Source organism: Schistocerca piceifrons, chromosome 4, assembly GCF_021461385.2.
Source record: "Schistocerca piceifrons isolate TAMUIC-IGC-003096 chromosome 4, iqSchPice1.1, whole genome shotgun sequence".
Taxonomy (NCBI): domain Eukaryota; kingdom Metazoa; phylum Arthropoda; class Insecta; order Orthoptera; family Acrididae; genus Schistocerca; species Schistocerca piceifrons.
Genome location: NC_060141.1, coordinates 242,268,421 through 242,282,583, shown reverse-complemented (window position 1 = coordinate 242,282,583; position 14,163 = coordinate 242,268,421). Strand labels below are relative to the sequence as shown.

General features: G+C 46.7%; 1 protein-coding gene and 1 pseudogene across 3 annotated transcripts in view; one reads left to right on the top strand and one right to left on the bottom strand.

Annotated features, from left to right (window-relative positions):
* LOC124794790 (neural proliferation differentiation and control protein 1) overlaps window positions 1–14,163 on the top strand; it is a 1,027,601-nt gene that overhangs the window by 277,909 nt on the left and 735,529 nt on the right. The gene's annotated exons all lie outside the window — the stretch shown is intronic.
* On the bottom strand, window positions 1,145–1,262 carry LOC124797102 (annotated as a pseudogene).

The following is a 14,163-nucleotide window of genomic DNA, read 5'->3' as shown; positions in this document are numbered from 1 at the left end:
TTTCTCGTGTCAGCGCTTTGTAGGTGTCGCCACCGGCGCCAACCTTGTGTAAATGGTCTGAAAATCGAATCATTTGCATATCTCAGCATCTTCTTCCTGTCGGTTAAATTTCGCGTCTGTAGCACCTGATCTTCGTGGTGTAGCAATTTTAATGGCCAGTAGTGTAGATAAATTAGATGGCGGACTTCTGTCGATTGGTAAGATACTAGGAAAATACACTCATTCTACAAGGGAGAATACCAATAAAAAATTCGTTTATCGGAGTTTAGAATATTGCTCAACTGTATTTAAACCATACTAAATAGGACTAACAGTGAGTATTGAATGTGTACGAAGAAGGACAACACAGATTGTCACATGTGTGTTTCACCCACAGAGCAGAGTCACCGGAATGCTTAAAGTCCTGAATATGGCAGACCCTTGAAGATAGACACCAATTATGCCGTGACAGCCCACTTAGAAAGTTTCAGAAATCAGAATCTAGTAGTATCCTACAGAAAATGGTTTCCAGAGTACGGATGCAGAAGCAGGTACACATGTCCGGTTACTTGACTTCTGTGGCATATAACTCGCGCCTCTTTATGGATGATATGACTGCGCACCAGATGTTGACCAGTACTGAGATAATGAATCATTTGTTACAATGTAGCGCTTGTGCTCTTTCTGACAATCTGCAATAGTCGGCATAGGCCTCTGTCCTCAACACAACCGAGTCAAACAGCGCTGTTTTAGGACGCAAAAACAGCTACGATAGTTAACGCCCATGTCAGAACTGTAAAACACGTAGACAAAGAGAGGAGTCAAAAACGACTACACGTTAATCCCAATCGACGGAAGAGAAGACAGCTAAAAACAGGGACGTGGAGAAAGGTCTATAAAATACGCCATAGAGAAACAGAGGTCCTGAACTAAAAAATTAAATGGCCTTCCCCATATTGCTAATCACTCCGTCGTCAGGCCACAAGTGGCCCATCGGGACCATCCGACTGCCGTGTCATCCCAAGCTGAGGATGCGGAGAGGAGGGGCGAGTGGTCAGCACACCGCTCTCCCAGTCGTTATGATGGTTTTCTTTGACCGGAGCCGCTACTATTCGGTCGAGTAGCTCCTCAATTGGCATCACGAGGCTGAGTGCACCCCGAAAAATGGCAACAGCTCATGAGGGCCCGGATGGTCACCCATCCAAGTGCCGGCCACGCCCGACAGCGCTTAACTTCGGTGATCTGACGGGAACCGGTGTATCCACTGCGGCAAGGCCGTTCATATTGCTAAGACAGATAAAAAGTAAAACGCGGTCGACAGCTCGCACATCGTTCGCTAAAACGGCTGATAATTCAGACTGCAAACACAAACGAGAAGTAAGTGTTTAAAAGAAGGCATTCCGTCAGGAAACGGCGGACCGTCAAAGGTTGAGCGCAATGGGCGCAAAGTGGTGGGGGAGCGACAGTGACGGGAGTGTCCGTTCTCTTAAATCTAGTTGCAATCTCCGATTCAGCTGCTCTTTCGGGTATGTGTACAGGTTTTAAAAATCTTCAGCCACCCGACTAGATGATCCGTCTTTGGCTAAGTTTTTCATCTCTATGTACCTATTACATTCATTACTCTCTGAAGTCTGTTTTTTATATTTTAATCTTTGTCTAATCCACTGTAATTTTGCGAAGAATTTGCAAATCGTTTTCGCATTGGATCCTTCGAGAAGATTTAATGGTGTTTGAACAACGACTCCTCCAAATCTGTTTCAGTCAGTTTACCTCCTGGTATAACCTATGGCTTCTCAAGATCGACCCCACCAAAACCCAAGCAATAATTATAGCACGAACCTCCCATACTTTCCGCTTCCATTACTTCTACCTTCCCATTTACGACCGTCCTATCCAGTTAACTAATACACTAAAATATTTTGGGCTAACTTTCGACTGACAACTAACGTAAAAACCATACCTACTAAACATCCTACAGAAAGCCCCCAAAAGGCTAAAGCTACTTAAAGACATAGCTTGGGGATTACACCCCTCCACCATTCTCCATAGCTACAAAACAAAATCCTGATCTGATCTATCCTCTACTGTGCAAACGTTGCATGGGTACCAACCCCATCAAATTTCTGTAAGTGCCTCCAGATCCTTGGACGCCATGAACTCAGTCTCGTTTTCCGCACCACTTTATCTTCCCCCACATGGATCCTCTACCATCTTATCAATCTCCCACCCCTATTCACCCACATCTAACATCTCTGCATCTCCTACACTACCCATAAACTAGATTGCTTTTTCTCACCCCTGATCACCAACTGCAGTATGCTGGCACATCTTCACAAACACATCTGTCTGTTCCTATACCTGCACACACTCCATAACATATCTCAACGCAGCTTCAACCATCTCCATCTCTCAGACAACGAGCTCTGCCCTGATATTTCTCTCTCCTACCAACGTTAACGCTTCCTCACCTATCCCTCTCCACATCAGGGTTCCTCTCACCTTTTCCCTGCCAACCCAGCCTTACCCCTTTCTTCTTGTGCCATTACCCTCGCGTCACACCATTACTGCTCCTCACCCTCTGTCCTTCCCACCACCTGTATTCCCACTGTTCAATTCCCCTCATACCTGTCATCTCCATCATGTCCCCACCTAAGAGACCTCTGTCTCCTTACCCATATCTATCGACATCCATGCAACATATTCCCTCCAGCAACAATAAATCTCACCCCATCCTTTGGATATTAAGTGAAAATACAGTGCTCCAGAGCTTTTTTAATTGCAACGGTGTTTTTTAAATTGTATTTATTTTCGTCCTTTTAGCTGTCCATCATTAATCTTTTTAATGTAAAATGCACACAGTCCCCAAAATTTTTTTCTGTCATCTTTATTATATCCTTAACAATGCTCTTGGCTGAAGAGCGGAATATTGTACCGCTGACAGCCCCCCTCCTGCTCACATGGGGAATGGGGGATGAAATGACGATAAAGTAGAGAAAAAGAAGTCTAAGTACCAGACGATTTTCACATTTATTCGCACACAGTCTAAGTGTCCAATATTCAAAGACAATCACTTGATCTGATCTTAAATTGCAGTAATCTTCATAACTGCAGTAACAATTCGAGGAATGAACCGACGGGATTTAGGAATCTGTGTGGAGAGATACTGATCCATGTAGCTTCCATGCTACATGCAGTTGTTCTTGGCTAGTTGGTGCTGGGTTCTTCCAGCTTACACAGATATCGACAGCGTCCCACAAATGCTCCATTGGGTTAAGATCAGTGACTGGGACCATCTTCGTAAATTATGTGGGCTTCTTATGAAGCCACTTGCGTGTAATCAAAGGGCGGGGACACGCTGCATTATCCTTTTGAAATATGGCATGTCCATTATGGTATTCTAATGCTAGAAAGGGATGCATATAATCTGCAAGTATGTGCACATAACTTTCATCTGTCATTGGTCCTTGCAGCCAGAGAGTGGAGCCTAGTTGTAACGATGTGGAACCAGCCCACACCACAGTTGAACCGCCTCCTGTCTGGACACAACCGTGTTAACCCGAAAGACTAGTAGCTTCATGGGGCATGCGCCATACCCTGACGTGTCCATTTGCTCGATACAACTGAGACCGATATTCGTGGGACCATGGCACACGCCGCCATTGTTCATTGGTTCAGTGATAATGTTCGCAGGCCCACGGCACTCGTAATCTACGTGTCATGATGATGATGATGATGATGATGATGATGATGATGATGATGATGATGTTTGGTGTGGGGCGCTCAACTGCGTGGTCATCAGCGCCCGTACTCAGTTTTTACACAGTCCTATTTTTTTCACAATCCAATTAGCCACTGACACGAATGATGATGATGATGATGAAATGATGAGGACAACACAAACACCCAGTCCCCGGGCAGAGAAAATCCCCAACTCGGCTGAGAGTCGAACCCGGGACCCCGTGATCCAGAGGCAGGAAAGTTGGCCACTAGACCACGAGTTGCGGGTGTCTCTACGTCTCATGTCAGCAAATGGACAGAAAGCGGTCGTCGGCTGCTGAATTTTACGCTGTGCACTCGTTTCCGTACAGTCGTGGTAGAAATGACGGACATTCAGATTGGCAGACCGTATGGCCCTGAGGAGCCGACGTGACGTTTGTTCGTCAAAATCTCATGGTCGTCCTGTGTGACAGTTTACACAGGTGATTACATTGTGTCTGACACACTGAAGACACACCGTAGACAATATTGGCCACGGAAAAGTCTCCGATATGCTGTGACCCACGCGTCTTGCACCAATTATCGTCACATTTTCAACTCCGTTACCTAGCAGCGTCCTGCCATGTTCACAACACGCTAGTTTGTAACAGACGGCTTAGTTATGTGTCTACGCTCACGCCATAGGTGGTAACTGCGCGCAACGTCTGGGTGTCGTACACAGTACACCTTAAAATCGGACAACCATTCCTGTGACTTTCGGCCAATCATGTTAGTTTCATAATGAACTGATCTGAAATCAGAACTGTCCCAGACCACAAGGTATATGACCAGCACGGAAGATTCAATGCTGGAATAAGCAGAATAACAACCCGTTTCAACTGAAGGGGTGACACCACTGACCCTGTAAATTTCGCAGACCGTGCCTGTTGGGGCAGGCAGGCATAAGCCGCAATTGTTTGAGGCTTCCATTGTGGGCACGGCACGTCGCAATCCCTGCCTGCATTCAGTCAGCTTGCCTCTGTTGGACCCAAAGAGGCGCTTTCCCTGCCCATTATGTGGTCGGAACGTTTTTTTTTTTCCCCTTTGCTTCCAGCGGAACAAAAGGGCTTAACGTATCACACGCCACGCGTGTCTCTGACGTATCCTGCTGCTCTGCTTTTTATACAGCTGTTTTAAGCTGTGACGCACCTCTCTGTTTTCAGGCCGTGCTGTTTTCAAAAGTAATAGCGTCCTATCATCATCATCATCATCATCATCATCATCGTGACACTCAAATAGTTTCAATTGGTGGTGCCTCACTGCCTGCAGATACTAATCGAAAATCATGTTCGGGACGATTGCAAAATGTGACAGCAGGTCAATTACAACTCTAGCAGCTCGTTTTCCACAGTGCAACCAGGTGTCTCCCAGACCCATACACCCAGAAGCAGAGCGGTACTAAGTTTGTGACTGGACTGAGGACTTCTTTGCAGGTAGAACTCAAGACTGACAGATGTAAAGCCACTTCATGAATATCAAAAATGGCGCTAAGCTCTATGGGTCTTAACATCTGAGGTCCTCAGTCCCCTAGACTTGGAACTACTTAAAATGGCTCTGAGCACTATGGGACTTAACTGCTGTGATCATCAGTCCCCTAGAACTTAGAACTACTTAAACCTAACTAACCTAAGGACATCATGCACATCCATGCCCGAGGCAGGATTCGAACCTGCGACCGCGGCAGCACCGCGGTTCCGGACTGAAGCGCCTAGAACCACTCGTCCACAGCTGCCGGCTCCAGGAATACCCCAACGTAGTGTTGCAGGCCCCATTTCTGTTTACAGTTTACACTCAGGTGACAAAATCCGTCGGTTTGGGATACCTACATAAACAGATGGTGGTAGTATCGCGTACACAAGGTATACAAGAGCAATGCATTGGCGGATTTGTCATTTTGCACTCAGGTGTTTCATCTGGAAAGGTTTCCGACGTGATTATGGCCCACGTTGGGAATTAGCAGACTTTGAATGTGGAATGCTAGTTGGAGCTAAACGCATGGGCCATTCCATTTTGGGAATCGTTAGGGAATTCATTATTCCGAGTAACACAGTGTCGAAAGCGTGCCCAGAATACTAAATTTCAGACATTATCTGTCACCAGTGCCAACGCAGTGGCCGACGCCTTCACTTAACGACCGAGAGCAGCAGCGTTTGCATAGGGTTATCAGTGCTAGCAGTGTGGTGTCACCGCCAGACACCACACTTGCTAGGTGGTAGCCTTTAAATCGGCCACGGTCCATTAGTATACGTCGGACCCGCGTGTCGCCACTGTCAGTGATTGCAGACCGAGCGCCGCCACACGGCAGGTCTAGAGAGACTTACTAGCACTCGCCCCAGTTGTACAGCCGACTTAGCCAGAGATGGATCACTGACAACTATGCTCTCATTTGCCGAGACGATAGTTAGCATAGCCTTCAGCTACGTCATTTGCTACGACCTAGCAAGGCGCCATAGCATTTGATATTTATATAGTGAAGCATGTACAATCAAGAGCGATGTTCTACAATTATGGATTAAAGTTAAGTATCCAATAAGCTCCGTATTTTATTTAGTAGACTCAACCCCTTTAACTGTTCCAGACCTCACGCCAGTCTGCGTGAGCTTAAACGCGTGCATTTCGGCCTCCTCTAGCAACACAGTGTTGGCTCTTCTGCCAACACTTCAAGCAGAAAAGTAGCACTGCTGATATGACCACAGAAATCAAGTGGGACACAGGACGAACTTATCCGTTAGGACAATGGGCTATGGCAGCAGACGACCGATGCGACTGCCTTCGCTAGCAGCCTGCAGCGTCTCTCCTGGACACGTGACCATATCGGTTGCATCCTAAACGACTGGAAAACCGTGGCCTTGTCACACTGGTTACGATTTCAGGTGGTAAGAATTGATGGTAGGTTTTTAGTGTGGCACAGACCGTGGACCCAAGTTGTCAACAAGGCACCGTGCAAGCTATGGTGGCTCCATAGTGCTGTGGGCTGTGTTTACATGGTCCTTACTTCGGCAACTGAACCGACGATTGACTGGAAATGGTTACGTTCGACTACTTGGGTACCATCTGTAGCCAGTCATGGACTTCATGTCCTCAAACAACGATGAAATTTTTGTGGATGACAATGCATCATGTCACCGAGCCAGAATTGACGGTGATTGCATTGAAGAACATTCTGGATCATTCGAGCGAAAGATTTGACCACCCACATCGCCCGACATGAATCCCATCGAGCATTTATGGGACATAGATCTAGAGTTCACTTCGTTCTCAAAATACTGCACCACAACATTTTAGCAATTGCGGACGGCTACAGAGGCAGTACGGCTCAATATTTCTGCAGAGGGATGCCAACGACTTGTGACTACACGCCAGATCGAGTTGCTATCGCTGTAGAAAAGGAGGTTTGACACGATATTGGGCGATATCCCACGATTTTTGACACTTCAATGTTTGTTAATGATGTAGCGGATAACGATGGGGGCTCCGTGAGGCTATTGGCAGACAGTCTGTTGTCTATAGGAATGTTGCAGCGCTAGAAAGGAGTAGTAAAATGCAGAAAGACCTGCAGGCGACCGGCGATCGGTGCAGCGAAACTCGGTTGACTCTGAGTGTAAATAACTGTTACGTACTGCGCTTAGATAGCCAAAGAGATTCACTACTGGTGCATTACGCAGTGATAAATCAGTGGAAACAGTAAGCGTAGTAAAATAACTTGGAGTAAATATCCGGACCGACCTAAAATGGAATGGCCACGTAATATTAAGTGTAGAAAGAGCGGGTGTTAGGCAGAGATTCATTGCAAGACTCATAAGAAATTATACTCGTGATTCATCAAAAAATGAAGTGGCTTTCAAAACACATGTAATATCGATCTTGGGCTCAGTTCTAGTGTTGGATTCCATCCATCAGCTTTCATCACCGACGCCCTGTGTGACGCCATGACTTAACGTCGCGAAAGATGTAAGTGGCGTATTATTAAGCGTTATCTGTTGTCGTCTTAGTAAGTTGTAAAATATGTCGCTATTTCCAGGTAGTTAGGCAGGAACCTAACAAGATAACTTACATTGCTTCGAGCGAGACGATTGCTGCTTGTAGAGGACTCCGAATTGTAGCATGTAACGTGGCAGTGTGGAAAGTAACTACAGCGACGGAAAAGAAATCGAGCAACAAGAAGGATATTTTACTATAAAAACACAGCGACCAGCCACTTTTTTTAATGCGTTTTATTTATGCCAATATGCATTTCGGGTTTGCACCCATCTTCAGCTGCCAAATTACATGTATCTTCAGTTTCTACAGTGGTAAAATATCGACAGCCGTTTGGATGCTGCAGCTGGCCTGTGCAAAAGCAACGATTCCAATCATTTCCTTCAATTTCGCGAGTTTAAAGTTACGCACTATCAGTTGTTCAGTTTACTTACATTCTCCTCTCCTTGTTTTTTCTTGGTCTTTCTTCTTTTTTGTAACAGCACAAACACTTTTTGTCAAGTATTTTACACAGGCGCACTGCGTTATCCGCAACGTTGTCGACCGACAGTTTTGTTTACATACAAGCAGTTTATCTCTGGACAGAGTTATATTTTACGAAAGTTTTGAGGTTCTAGTTAAGCTACTGTTTACTAAACATCTGATAGTGCTTAACTTTAAACTCGCGAAATTGAAGTAAATGATTGGAATCGTTGCTTTTGCACAGGCCAGGTGCAGCATCCAAACTGCTGTCGATATTTTACCACTGTAGAAACTGAAGATACAAGCAATTTGCCAGCTGAAGATGGGTGCAAACCCGAAATGCATATTGGCATAAATAAAACGCAATAAAAAAAGTGGCTGGTCGCTGTATTTTTATAGTAAAATATCCTTCTTGGTGCTCCATTTCTTTTCCGTCGCTGTAGTTACTTTTCACACTGCCACGTTACACGCTACAATTCGGAGTCCTCTATAAGTAAAGGGCCGGCCATTGTGGCCGAGCAGTTCTAGGCGCTTCAGTCTGGAACTGCGCTGCTGCTACGGTCGCAGGTTCGAATCCTGCCTCGGGCATGGATGTGTGTGATATCCTTAGGTTAGTCTAGGCTCTAGGGGACTAGTGACCTCAGGTGTTAAGTCACATAGTGCTTAGAGCCATTTGAACCATTTTTTATAAGCAAAGGGCTTCAACTTTGCGTCAGCGAAGCGGTAAAGTCGACCGAGTACTGTACATGACATAAAATCGCAGCCGATGTTGAGAACAGTATAAACCATTCGGAGACATTACTTTTCAGCATGCCCTCGTAGTTACACAACTGAACCTTGTCGGTCTCCGTGATTCCTGCCCAGTCATTAAAATCACCTGTCCTTCCCGTATTGCCTGAATTACACGCCAGAACGTGGGCTACAGCGATCTTCGGTGGGAAGGAGAAGCATTTGCCTTTCGGGTTGGCCGACTCTGAGCTGGAAGCCAGTAGCAGCAGCGGCGGGGCTGTTGCTTTATCGCGGACCTGCGACCCAGGCAGCCAGCAGCAGCCGCTATCGCGCACACCTGTTGGCGTGACGTACGCGTGACGTCACCAGAGCAGTCGATACCTGGCGCGCCGCCAGCTCAGCGCCCGCCTAAACACAGCCGCAGCCACGACGCGGTACAGTTCGCCGCACACCGCCACACACCGCCAACTCCCTCTGCGCCTGTAGGCTGTTTCCTAACGGTACTGTCTATTTCCCCTGTGAAGATGTCATTACTAACGAGAATATCAGGTGTAGTCGTATGAAACTGGAATTTGGTGGGAATAATTACTCGTTTGTTGTTTGAAACTGGTAAACAATACTTTATTCATAATAATCTTCATTGCTAATTATACATTTCTTCCAGCTCTCCGTCAGGCTATGAATGCCACGCCGAAAAACAGTTCTTCTTTTGAAACGAACCAGTCAGCGGGCCACTTTCGTACATTTTCATACGAATTGAAGCATTGTTTTGCAAGAGCGCGAGTCAGTGATGCAAACAGATGATAATCGGACGGAGCCAAGTCTGGAGATAAACTTCATGCCCTAGTATTTCCCGACTGAACGCCTCGATCGTTTCCCTGGTCCGTTTTGCTGTGTGTGATGGCGCGTTCTCACGGAGCAATATGACTTTGTGTTGCCTATTTCCACAGCCGGCTGGAGTGGCCGTGCGGTCGCTACGGTCGCAGGTTCGAATCCTGCCTCGGGCATGGATGTGTGTAATGTCCTTAGGTTAGTTAGGTTTAATTAGTTCTAAGTTCTAGGCGACTGATGACCTCAGAAGTTAAGTTGCATAGTGCTCAGAGCCATTTGAACCATTTTTGAACCTATTTCCATATTCCGATCATTTTTCACGTAATGCTCGATTCTGATCGATCATTAGCTGTTAGTAGCGATCAGCGTTAGCGGTTTCACCAGCTCATAGTAGATGACACCCTCCTGATCCCACCAAAGACAGAGCATTGTCTTCTTTCCAAAGCGATTTGGTTTTGTAGTGGATATCGGTGGTTTGTCTGGATTCGCCCATGATTTAAGACGCTTAGGATTATCCAAATGTATCCATTTTTCATCACCTATCACTATTCGATGGAGAAACGACATTCTTTGTATATGGCGAGCAGCATTTCACAAGTTGTCTTTCGATTTGCTTGCTGTGTTTCATTCAGTTCATGCGAAACCCATTTTCCCACTATCTGCACCTTTCCCATAGCTTTCGACTGAAGAGAAACGGCTTTCTGCGTCACATTCAATTGTTCCGCGAGTTCCTGTTGAATTAGATTATCATCTTCGTCCTATAAGGCCTGCAATTCGTTATCTTAGAAAATTTTTCAGTGGTTTCCCTCGTTCGTCGTTTCTCATGTCAGAATCGCCACTTTTGAATTTTTTGAACCACTCGAAACACTGTTTTCGCAAGAGCATGTCCGCCCAAAGCTTCGACAAGCATTCGACGCGATTTTGCAGTAGTTGTCTTCAAATGATGACAGAAAAAGAATGGTGTCAGCAAATCTTAGTTCGAAGGCACAAAACTCGATATGTTTACTTGTTTGAAACAGGAGCCGATGTATGGAACTTGGGTTACTGTGTGTTGACATTCGTCGTCAGCCGTTACAGGAAGCAGACAGCGCTGCAGACGGGGTCTCGCGGGCCCTGCGCTAGCGGGTAGCACCATCTGTAGGAAAAGTCCGGTTTCATATTTCTACACCTGGTACGTGCCCCACCGGGACTCGAATTCGGATCTCCTGCTTTTCGCGAAAAACGGCTTTAACGACTGGGCTGGCTGAGCACGTTTGCAGGTCTGCCTCAAACTTTCATTATCTCTGGTGCTTCGTGGTATTTCCAAACACTGCAGCCAGAACTCGTTGGATGGGTTAGGAGGCAATAATACCACTGGGGTCACGGGGACGGTGGGGGACCGTGGCTTATCACTCCGTCTGGATCCAAACCAGTTGAATTAGATTGAATTGAAATCAATGGAGTCAATTGGAACCTAACAAGAGGAAACATAAATGACAATGTAAATTAGCGTCTCGCCTGGAGATCAGTATTACCGTAAATCTACTGATCTTATGACTCATTTCTGTACCTTTAGAGGAGAGGAGTTTGTTTACTTGCTTTTTTTTTTTTTTTTTTTTTTTTTTAAAAAATTCTTTATTCAACATTAATAATACACTCCTGGAAATGGAAAAAAGAACACATTGACACCGGTGTGTCAGACCCACCATACTTGCTCCGGACACTGCGAGAGGGCTGTACAAGCAATGATCACACGCACGGCACAGCGGACACACCAGGAACCGCGGTGTTGGCCGTCGAATGGCGCTAGCTGCGCAGCATTTGTGCACCGCCGCCGTCAGTGTCAGCCAGTTTGCCGTGGCATACGGAGCTCCATCGCAGTCTTTAACACTGGTAGCATGCCGCGACAGCGTGGACGTGAACCGTATGTGCAGTTGACGGACTTTGAGCGAGGGCGTATAGTGGGCATGCGGGAGGCCGGGTGGACGTACCGCCGAATTGCTCAACACGTGGGGCGTGAGGTCTCCACAGTACATCGATGTTGTCGCCAGTGGTCGGCGGAAGGTGCACGTGCCCGTCGACCTGGGACCGGACCGCAGCGACGCACGGATGCACACCAAGACCGTAGGATCCTACGCAGTGCCGTAGGGGACCGCACCGCCACTTCCCAGCAAATTAGGGACACTGTTGCTCCTGGGGTATCGGCGAGGACCATTCGCAACCGTCTCCATGAAGCTGGGCTACGGTCCCGCACACCATTAGGCCGTCTTCCGCTCACGCCCCAACATCGTGCAGCCCGCCTCCAGTGGTGTCGCGACAGGCGTGAATGGAGGGACGAATGGAGACGTGTCGTCTTCAGCGATGAGAGTCGCTTCTGCCTTGGTGCCAATGATGGTCGTATGCGTGTTTGGCGCCGTGCAGGTGAGCGCCACAATCAGGACTGCATACGACCGAGGCACACAGGGCCAACACCCGGCATCATGGTGTGGGGAGCGATCTCCTACACTGGCCGTACACCACTGGTGATCGTCGAGGGGACACTGAATAGTGCACGGTACATCCAAACCGTCATCGAACCCATCGTTCTACCATTCCTAGACCGGCAGGGGAACTTGCTGTTCCAACAGGACAATGCACGTCCGCATGTATCCCGTGCCACCCAACGTGCTCTAGAAGGTGTAAGTCAACTACCCTGGCCAGCAAGATCTCCGGATCTGTCCCCCATTGAGTATGTTTGGGACTTGATGAAGCGTCGTCTCACGCGGTCTGCACGTCCAGCACGAACGCTGGTCCAACTGAGGCGCCAGGTGGAAATGGCATGGCAAGCCGTTCCACAGGACTACATCCAGCATCTCTACGATCGTCTCCATGGGAGAATAGCAGCCTGCATTGCTGCGAAAGGTGGATATACACTGTACTAGTGCCGACATTGTGCATTCTCTGTTGCCTGTGTGTATGTGCCTGTGGTTCTGTCAGTGTGATCATGTGATGTTTCTGACCCCAGGAATGTGTCAATAAAGTTTCCCCTTCCTGGGACAATGAATTCACGGTGTTCTTATTTCAATTTCCAGGAGTGTATTTATACAATAGAACCCACTACCTTAATGATTAGTGGGTCTTAACTGATCTACATACATGATGTTCAGCAGCTATTTCTGTTTATTATTATTATATTATGCTATGTTAGTTATTGTAAGCTACAGACAGACTACTAGAAGACAATAGGCAGACTACAACTAAAAACTACTTACTAATTGTTAATATCTTCCTACTAATTAATTCCTAACTGCCTGCAGCGTTACAGGTGTGTCAGCAAAGATATAAACCTACTGCTTTAGGCCCTGCTCATCGAGCTAATCCCGATGAGCGTGCCCCTGACACTGGGCTGGCCAAGACTGTTTGTCGCTGCAGGTTCCTAACTTAATTTCTATATCTAGAGCTACAACTACTACTAACCTACGTCAATTCCGGTGCTTTTTAGTCTTCATTGGTGTACCCTGATCCCCCTAGTCCTGCACGTGGCGGATTGCAACTAAGAAGTCGACCTGTCCACGCGCAGGCGGTATAGGATGAGGGTAAATGGACACATTCGGTAAATGTCACTAATCGTGAACGACCCTCAGGTATCTCATAATGAGACACATTTGGTTTATGTCTTAATCATGGAAGTCAGTCAGGTATGCCGTCAATACTTTTCGTGACACCTCGTCTGCCAATTTGTTTAAAGTGTCGAAAGTTCCTTTGTGTCTTAATAAGTCATATGTGTTATTGTGTGGAAGTTGTTGTCTTAGTGTCGTTGCTACATCATCGAAAAGGGGGCACTCGTAAACCACATGGTCGGGAGTGCCCTCCAAGGCACCACAGTCACACTCGGGTGTAGCCTTTTTCCCAAACCGACACAAGTATGTCGGGTAGGGCCCATGACCAGTGAGAAAGTGTATTAGACCCCGCGTTGGCTCAAAGTACTTCATCCCTAGCCTTTCTTTTACGTCTGGCAAGAACTCAAAGGTTCTTCTGCCAGTTTCTTCCATTTCCCAAGACTGTTGCCACAGGTCCTCCCCCCTTCTACGTATTTCTCTCTTATCTATTACCAATATTCCCATGATGTTCTCTGTTTTCGCGTTGTTCCCTTTCTTTACCCAGTACCAAGCTGCTTGTTCCCTAATTTTGATGTCTAAAGGACAAAGCCCCATTATTATTAAGAGTGCATTTCCTGGAGAAGTTCTATACGCCCCTATGGATCTCAAAAGCATGTTTCTTTGTACTCTTCTCACTGCCATGGCAGGCACCACCCTTGTGAGCCTATGTGCCCAGACTCCCGATCCGTAACCCACTACTGATGTTAATATGCTATTGTGATACAACTTGATTAGATGTGGTGGAAGATGAAATCGTTTGTGACCTATTGAGGTAAGATTGTTTAACAATTGCAATGCTTTTTGGGATACG